The sequence below is a fragment of the Onychomys torridus genome, chromosome 21, assembly GCF_903995425.1.
Source record: "Onychomys torridus chromosome 21, mOncTor1.1, whole genome shotgun sequence".
NCBI lineage: Eukaryota > Metazoa > Chordata > Mammalia > Rodentia > Cricetidae > Onychomys > Onychomys torridus.
The window spans coordinates 33,204,480-33,212,930 of NC_050463.1; positions in this window are offsets into that span (position 1 = coordinate 33,204,480).

Sequence of the window (8,451 nt, forward strand, 5' to 3'; positions counted from 1 at the left end):
ACAGCTGTCCCGGACTGAGTGACCCTGACTCACTCAGGAACCGGTGGATTTCTCGAGCAAGAAGAGCAGGGGGTCACTGCTTTCAGGGAGGGTGGGTCAGTGAAGGCGTGGGGCTCGCTTGTCACTAGGAAGGTCCCTGCAAACCCTGCTCTTCGTGTTCTGGCTTGAGACCTCCTTCCAGATAGTGATCTAGTCTCTAAACCAGCATGCGGGAGAGACACCACACATGGCTCAGGGTGGGAGGGGAGGTCTGGGCAGATGTACAGACAGTGTCGTCTCTTCCTCTGTGGCTTAGCAGTGACCCTGGTGCTCCTTCTAGAGACTCAGGAGTCAAAGGTGGAACACCAGACCCTAGAGAGAGAACTTCTGGTCCTATATGTCTGGCCTATATTTGTTCTTGCTCAGCCTTAAAAAACATTTATTTACTTTGGGGGGGGGTGGATATGATATGGGGCATATGTGGAGGTCACAGGTCAAATGAGAGGAGTCAGGTCTTTTTCTCCAGTGTGTGGGTTCAAGAAAGTGAACTCAGGTCATTAGACTTGGTCAATACCTTTACCTACTGAGCAATCTAGCCACACATCTCCCTCTCCCTTGTTAAAGACAGGCCCTCATGTACACTAGGCTAGCCTCAAATTCCCTGTCATCAATGATGACCTTAAACTCCTGACACTCTTGCCTGTACATCCAAAGTGCTGAGATTAGGGAAGAGCACCACCATTCCAAGTTTATGAGGTGCCGGGGTCAACTCAGGGTCTCATGTGTGCTAAGCTCTATACTAACTGAACTATGTCACCCATGGAGAGCCATTGAAGAGGTGAGAGATGGCCGCTGTGCCAGGCCCAGGCCTGCCTTAGGGTTAGGACATGAGAGTGCGTGATTCTGGTCCACGACTACACTAGTGAAACCATTTCAAGGATGCTAAATTTGGTTAGAAACTGAGACAAGTGTGGACTGGGGAAATCCCAGTGGTTGGACTGGAGTTCAGATCCCAACACTCACAACCATCTGTCAGCCCAACTCTTCTGGCCTCCACAGGCACACATGTGCAGAACATTCACACAGACACATGCATGCAGATGCACACACAAACACACATAAATAAAAAAGGGGAAAAGTTGTGAGAAACAGATGTGTCTAGCAAGAATCCACATGCCGCAGTAATTTGGAATGCCAGTGAACTAGTCTGCAGAGAAATCTTAGGGTACTGACAAAGTCACCACCATTAGGCATCTTTGACCCCCAACTCCACAGTGAGCAAATGACCATGCCAGCCTCATCCCGGACGTGAGCAACAGTAGTTGGTCTTTTTTCTCTACCCCACACACAACTTGTCTTTTTGAGGTCCAACATACACTGGAATTGGACAGATCTTTTGTTTATTATTGAGGTCCAACATACACTGGAATTGGACAGATCTTTTTTTTTTATTATTGACATTCTTCAGCCCTTCTTCCAATGAGGGCTGGAAGGTTTGAGGGTCCCTAGGCCCCGACCCCACACGAGTGCAGAAATGGTAAAGAGGATACAGAGAGGATGCCAAGCCCACCACACACCAAGGCTGCAGTGAAGTCTTCCAGTACAGTCTGTCCCCAGTACATTTCATGGCCCTGTGTTAAGAACAAATACATGGGGGTCGGCCTGCATGAGGTGTCATGAAGAATGGAGGTAGCAGGCACTGGTGCCTGGACCACGGCTGAGAACGGCTGTGGGGATGGGGCTGACGTCCAGGGGGAACCCACAAACCTCGAATGCACTCACACCTTTCCCAAGCTGGCTTAGAATAGGTGTCAATGCCAGTGGTGGTGGTACCAGAAGACGGTGAGACCAGCCTCCCAAAGGTATATTGCTTCACTAATGTAGTCATGGACCACAATCACACACTGGTGCTAGAGGTTCCTGGTACACAAAGTTGCAACAAAGGAGGACTAACTGGCCCCCCAGCTCTTGGGACAGGAGCCACCTTGCTTAGTGATCAGGGTCTTGGTAAAGTTCATCAGCAAGTGCTCAGGGACCTACCTGGGCAAGTACCCAGGCACGTACTGGAAAAAGATCTCAGGAAACGCCTGTTGCCACGGCCTGAGACCTCACGTGGATAAAGATGGGAAGGGAGCTAGAGGCAAACAGAAGATCAGTGGAAGGTTCTGTGTGGACAGGCTCAGTGGCATACCCAGGGCGGAGATGCTGCCCTTTCTAGGATGGATGTTGTCATATCGCTTCTGAAGCAGGGATTGTTTTTAAGAACAGGAGTCAAGGCAGGATCAAAGTCAGGACGGGGCTACTTGCTTCTCTCTTCAATGTGTCCGGTGGGCTGCGTGACAGGTGACTGTCACTGTGTTAGCACCTGATGGTACAAACAGTTGCAGTTGGAACCTTATTAGGAATAACCACCGGTAATTGAAAGCACACTGCCTCTGTGTAAGAGTGTAAGTAGCTGTGGTTGATGCTATGAGGAGACTTCCCAATAATGACCCATCTGAAGTACTATATATGCCTTAAGTATATATATAACACATGTATATATATATGTGTGTGTGTGTGTGTGTGTATACGAGGGTAGGCTCTTGCGCCATGGCATGTGTGCAGAGATCAGAGGACACTCTGTAAAGGCCGGTCTTTACTTTCCACCACGTGGGTCCCAGAGGTGAAAGTCAGGTAGTCAGGCTTGGTGGCCATCGCCTTTACCGACTGAGCCATCTCACTCCGGCTTCTCGAATCCTGCAAGCACTGCTGCTTCTCCATTTACATACCTCACTGGTCTTTCCATGTCCTTACTAATCCTCACTGTCTTCATCTTCCATCTCAACTTTCTGGGGTGCTCCTGGGGTGGAATTATAACACGCTTGCACATCTGTAGTAACAACCGCCTCCATCTCTTTAGTGTACAGATGAGCAAAGTAACCTCGCAGTTCCTCGTTGGCAATCACCAGGTGGCAAGGTGTGAACTTCAGCCAACGTACCATTTTAGACTTTTAACTCTCGGGGGTGGGGACCACCTCAAACAATGTATTCCCCCCACCCCCAAGGCTGGAGATGGAAGCCAGGGCCTTCCCCGCGCTAGGCAAGTGCCCCATCCCTAGCTCATCCTTCTAGTTGCAATAAAAACCACATCTGCGAACTTGTCTTCAAACTCTTTCCTTTCCAAGGCCTGTTTCCCCCAGTTCCACTGTCAATCTGCAAGTGTCAGGGACACCGGCTGCCTTCTCAGTCTCTCTTGACCCCGCTGCGAGACTTGAAACAGTCACATTTCAGGGCTCTGCTACGCCTTCCCCTAATCCCTGCCCCTGCTCCCTACCTGATCTCTTTGGCTGGGAATAGACATTCTTCTGCTGCTTCTTGGTAACTTCCTCGGGAGGTGGACTAAGAGCCCCACAGCAAAAGCAGCAGCAGCAGCAGCAGCAGCAGCAAGTCAGAAGGCAGCAAAGGATGATGAGTGTCTACGAGACAGGAGAGAGGCCGTGGTCTCCCGGCTCCTTTTGCAATTCCATGCAGGTCCCCTCCATCCTCACACAACGGAAGCATGTGTCTTGAGAAGAAGGCAGCCCTCCCTTCCTTCCTCTATTGACACAGTCAGGATCTTACTGTGTAGCCCAGGCTACCCAGTGCCTCCCAAGGGCTGGGCTCGGAAGTGTGTGCTACCACAGCTGGCTTGATCTTATTTTATGTGTGGGTGTTCTGTCTTCGTGTATGTCTGTGCACCATGTGCTTGCCTGGTGCCTGCAGAGGCCAGACAATGGCTCTGGATCCCGGGAGTTATGGAATGTGAGCCACCACGAGTGCTGGGAATCAAACCCAGGTCCTCTAAAAGAGCATAAAATGCTTCCAACTGTGTTGTGGAATATTATTTTAAGGTGTGTTACATGTGTTGATGCTGTGGAACATTTGTTTTAGTGATGCAAAGATGTGTTGCCTTTTATGTTGCATTTGTTTAACTCTGTGAAGCTGTGTTACTGTGCCTGTCTGAAACACCTGATTGGTCTAATAGAGAGCTGAATGGCCAATAGCAAGGCTGGAGAAAGGAGAGGCGGGGCTGCCAGGCAGAGAGAATAAAGAGGAGGGAAATCTGGAAGGAGGGATCAAGGAACAAGAAGAGGAGGATATCAGGGGCCACCCACCCAGCTACACAGCCAGCAACAGAGTAAGAAAGTAAGATAAACAGAAATAGAAAAAGGTAAAAGCCAGAGGCAAAAGATAGATGGGATAATTTAAGAAAAGCTGGCAAGAAACAAGCCAAGCTAAGGCTGGGCATTTATAAGAAAGAATAAGCCTCCATGTATTTATTTGAGAGCTGGGTGACAGGCCTCCCCAAAGAGTAAAAACAACCAAAACACAACTGTGAGCCATCTCTCTAGTCCCCCTCCTACTCTTTCCTTCCTTTTTGAGGGGATAGGAAGAATGGTGTACCTTGAACCAACAACTGTTTGCTATAAAATAGTATTTGACGCCTTCTTCACCAAAATGATCAAGCAGGTATATTCCTAATGAGCCATGTTGGTCGTAGATTTTCTTCTTGGTAGGGTCACTGAGTACAGCATGGGCTGTGTTGATCTCTTTGAAGAATTCTCCTGCTTGAGTGTCCCCTGGATTCTTGTCTGGATGATATTTCAAGGCCAGTTTCCTATCCAGGCAATACCCAAAGGACAGTGGGGGAGGGTAGGAGTGACTGGGGTGAGAGAGTTAGGATGGATGGCAGAGCTAGGTCTTTAGATGATGCAAGGGGTACAGGAGATGAGGTAGGTACAAGGGATGGAGGCAAGGTCTACATTTCTTCCAGTGTCAGTGAAGAAGGGGTGGCCACCTTTGGCCAAATAAAAGCTTCTTAGGATTAAAAAAAAAAAAGAGGGTCCAATAATGGTCAAGGGGTTGGGGAGAAATGCCAGGGTTGAATAAAGGTGAGTCTGAACCTGTAGGCTCTTTTGATCTCTTCAGGCTGGGCACCTTTCTTTAGTTCTAATACTGCATAGAGGCTGGTTCCAGTCTGGGATAGTCGCCGGGCTGTGTCATCTTCGTGAGGCATGCTCTGGGCCAAGAGGACAAAAATACAAGCCAGTAGTCTGTGGCTCCTGTGACTTGGAATCGAAAGGATGCAGAAGAACACACATGTGAAAGAGGCTACATCCCCCCTCACATTCCCCGGTGTCCTCCATGGACCTCACAGGCTAGAGGAGGTAGGTCTAAGATGACAAAAAGGCTGATTTTGTCCGAAGCTCCTTTACCTGAAGTGAACAAACAGCCTTACACCTGCCCAAGCTGGTGGCTGGGTTTGAAAGACCAGGGTAACCCAGCCATTCAATAGGGGGTGATCAGAAATCGAGAAAAGTCACAGCAGCCGGGGGAGAAGCACCAGCCAGACCAAAGCCCACCTGTGGGGGTGAGGTGGGGGCGGGAGAGCGGTGGGGTGCAGATTCAGGACCCCAGCAGGGCCCGAGGCCAAAGACTTGCTTTCCCCTCAGCCCCTAACCATCTCACCTCTACCCCTCAGAGCCCACAGCGGTGAGGGCCGGAGGACTCCCCGGACAGACAGAAGCCTACAGGAGCCGCTGCAGGGGATTACACTCGGTGGGATCAGGTCCCAGAGGAGTGGGACTGAGGCCTGGGAGGCCCCTGGGCCCCAGGAGGAACCGGGGCAACCACATGGGCACTCCGGGTGTGTTGAGACAACCTCGGTTGTTCGACTCCCCCACCTGGCTCTTTACCTCGGAATTGGTCTATTAAGCCAGGTAGACCTCACGCAAGTTTCCTTGGTCCTGGGGGGTGCCAAGCTCCATTTTTTTTTTGCCGCTGGTGCTGGGGCCAATTGCGCTCGCGCACTTCTGTAGGCGCAGCGGAGTCGTTTTTTGGTGCCGCGCAGCAGAACCCGGTGGAGGGCTCGAACCCGGGCCTGGGACTTATTTCGCACCAGAAGCCTGACCCTCAGGCCCCGGGCTGGGCAGTTACTTCCAGCCCCCAGGGCAGAGGCACAGCCTTCCACATCATCCCTCTTCTCCAGGGAGAGTCCATGATCACCCCGATCACCGTCATGGCTCTTCAGCTCCCTCAGGGAAAAACCAGGGTGGGCTTGGTGACCCGGCGGATGAGAGGTATGGCAGGGGTTGTCCTCGGGAGTCCGTTTGATTCCCCTTCCCTCGAGAAGCTTGCCCACGAACGTTGAGACTCACCTCAAATGTCAAATCTGGGGAAGAATCAGGCCTCCGCCCCCCGGGAGCCTCATCAAGGCACCTACCCCCGTCCAACTGAAACAGATCGTGGGCACCTCCCTTAAAAACGATCCTGCCCGAAAGCCCCTCGCTACCGCGCTTCCGGGATAAGGAGATACCGCAGTGTCATGGTATCATCTAGACTGGGCAGTATATTAACCCTTTTCATGAAAAGGCTTCCAAGCGGCCTTGAACAGACTTCTGGTTTTCGTCTGAGGACAGCATAGTGGAAATGGAGCTAGCTGAAAGGGAAAAAAAATTTAAACGTTTAGGTGGGGTGTGCGCGTGTGGGAACAGGCACGTTGTGTGGGTGCCCGCAGTGACTGGCTTGTGAGAGTCAGTGCCCTCCTTCTGCTAGGCAGGTCCCAGGGATTGAACCCAGGTGACCATGCTTGGTGACAGGCACCTTCAGCCAGTCAGCCATCTGACTGACCCTGAATATACATATTTTTCCAACTCCGCTTTTTTTTCTTTTTCTTTTAGAGCTTTATTGGAAGAGAAAGGGAGGGAGGGAGGGAGGGAGAGAGAGAGAGAGAGAGAGAGAGAGAGAGAGAGAGAGAGAGAGAGAGAGAGAGAGAGAGAGAGAGAAGAAACAGAGAAACAGATTTAAAAAAAAAAAAGATTTATTTATTTTGTGTGTATGGGTGCTTTGCCTGCACGTATGTCTGTGTACCTTTACGTAGGTTCCAGGATTAAACTCAGCACATCGGGCATTTTTTTTTTTGTAGTAAGTATTTTGTTTTGTTTTTTAGTTTTTAGGTTTTTTTTTTTTTGTGGTTTTTTTTTTTTTTTTTGAGACACGGAACTTGCTCTAAGACCAGGCTGGCCTCGAACCCACAGAGTTCCGCCTGCCTCCACTTAGATGAAAGGTGTGCGTAACCGCTGCCTGGCTGTGGCAATGTTTGATCCACTGTGTTATCTTGCTGGCCCCAAATGGACTATTTTGGAAGCTCTCAGTCCATGTCATTAGCTTTCTTATCCGAGGGGTTCCGAAGGTACCATTTTCCACTCCCAACTGTAGACATGGGAAGGGGCGCTTGTGTCTAGCTGGAGGGACTTCTTGTCCTCCCTCACAGGAGGCAATGTTTGTGGTGTTGGCTTCCTATGCTGAGGAGAGCTCTCAGTGCCTCCCGGAACATGTAACTGAGTGAGCTTTCTTCAGTAATCCCTGTCCGCCACTCTTTTAGTCTTTATTATGGCGGTTGCTGCAGTTTACTGTCTCTCCTAGGGTTTAAGTGCTAAGCCAATACTCACCCCTGAAATGCCAGTCATCTAGGCAAACTGAGTCTATATGTAAAAAAACACACTCACCAAGCCTGTGGGATTGGGCCACATGAGTTTTGAGGTTACCCAACCAAACAGGAAAGGCCGAAGCCAACCACATTCGTGGTTTGTGCCACGTTGGGTTTTCTAACCTCAATTTCAACAGCACCCAGGGGCCATAGACCCAGTGGAACAAACCAGATCATTCCTGCACTGCACGGGGTGTGTGGGGTGGGGGTGGGGGGGGGGGTGGGGCACCAGGCACTAGAAGCAGAGTGAACTTACAATGGATTTCTTACCTCAGTTTCCCAGGCCAGTCTGGCTCTGCCCCTGCCTCTTCCTCCGTTATCATTGGGAACCATGGTCCTGATTGCTCTGGGATTTATTCCAGTTCTTTCCTGTCTCTTCTTTGTGAAGATGCCATGTTTCCTCTGTCTGGAGGGTTCCCATGCTTGACATCTCATCCTCCAAAGGTCTCAGGTGCAAGCTTCCTCAGACAGGCTGTTAAACTGGGTTTTTCTCCCTCTTTACTTCATAACCTTCGCCATAATCTGTTTATTGTCTTAGTCAGGGTCTCTATCGCTGCAACAAAACACCGTGACCAAAAGGCAAGTTGGAGAGGAAAGGCTTTATTAGGCTTACACTTCAGCATTGCTGTTCATCACTGAGGGAAGGCAGGACAGGAACTCAAACGGGGCAGGATCCCAGAGGCAGGAGCTGATGCAGAAGCCATGGAGGGTGCTGCCCACTGGCTTGCTCAGCCTGCTTTCTTATAGAACCCAGGACCAGCAGCCCAGCGATGGCACCACCCACCATGGGTTGGACCCTCCCCCATTGATCACTTATTGAGAGAATGCCTGACAGCTGATCTCAAGGAGGCATCTCCTCAGCTGAGGCTCCTTCCTCTGATGACTCTAGCTTGTGTCAAGCTGACCCACAAAACCAGCCAGGTCATGTATATGCATCATTATTTCCATCTCTTTAATGTCTG